The sequence below is a fragment of the Monopterus albus genome, unplaced genomic scaffold (genome assembly GCF_001952655.1).
Source record: "Monopterus albus unplaced genomic scaffold, M_albus_1.0 scaffold22.1, whole genome shotgun sequence".
Taxonomy (NCBI): domain Eukaryota; kingdom Metazoa; phylum Chordata; class Actinopteri; order Synbranchiformes; family Synbranchidae; genus Monopterus; species Monopterus albus.
In genome coordinates, this window is record NW_018127902.1 from 305,519 (window position 1) to 306,743 (window position 1,225).

Here is a 1,225-nt window from a genome sequence, read left to right on the forward strand (position 1 = left end):
TGGAGACGATCCTGTGAAGAGGAAATGAAGAAGTGCAACCTGTCGTGGGGTGAAGTGAAAAAGGCTGCCCAGAATAGACTGCGTTGGAGAGCTGTTGTTGAGGCCCTTTGTTCCACGGGGAATCCAAGGAGATAAGAAGAAGAGAAGTGCCGGTAACTACCAGCGGCACCTCGTAGCTCGACCTAAAGAGTCCAAGGCAGGAGTGAGGCAGAGAATGGCAGGCAACCTCACATTTTTATACTGCTTCCGTCTGCATTGTGGAACAGAGAGGACAGAACTCCTGAAACAAGGGATGTGTATCATCTTTTGGAATGGAGCAATTTATGTAACTCTTTAGTATATAGTTGTACTATGGGGTAGACCTGCACCACCCCTGCATCAACTGAACTGATGAAGCCAACAGAACCACATCATGTGAAAAAAGCAGGGATGAGATTCTGCGGCCACCAAAACAGACACCCTCCTTTCCCTGGCTGCGCCTAGAAATTCTGTCCATAAAAATAATGAACAGAATCGTTGACAAAGGGCAGCCTTGGCAGAGTCCAACATGCACCGGTAACAGGTCTGACTTACTGCCGGCAACGCAAATCAAGCTACTACTCCGGTCATACAGGGAACGGACAGCCCATAACAATGGGCCCACACCCCATAGTCCTGAAGTACCTCCCACAGGATGCCATGAGGGACATGGTCAAATGCCTTCTCCAGATCCATAAAACACATGTAGACTGGTTGGCCAAACTCCCATGAACCCTCCAACACCCTAGGGAGGGTATAGAGCTGGTCCAGTGTTCCACGGCCAGGGTGAAAACTGCACTGTTCCTCCTGAATCTGAGGTTTGACTATTGGCTGGATTCTCCTCGCCAGTACCCTGGCATAGACTTTCCCGGGGAAGCTAAGAAGTGTGATCCCCCTATAGCAATAGCTGGAACACACTCTTCGGTCCCCCTTCTTAAAAAGGACCACCACCCCGGTCTGCCAGTCCAGAGGCACTGTCCCCGAACTCCACGCAATGCTGAGGAGGAGTCTCAGGCAAGACATCCCCACAACATCCATAGACCTGAGGAACTCGGGGCAGACCTCATCCACCCCCGGAGCCTTGCCACCGAGAAGTTCACTAACTATGTTATACCCCAGTGCTTTTACTGGACAGATCTGAGTAAAGAAGGAGTCCGTCTTTCTTGATTTTAGTGCTGGTTTATTTACAAACATATATATATATATA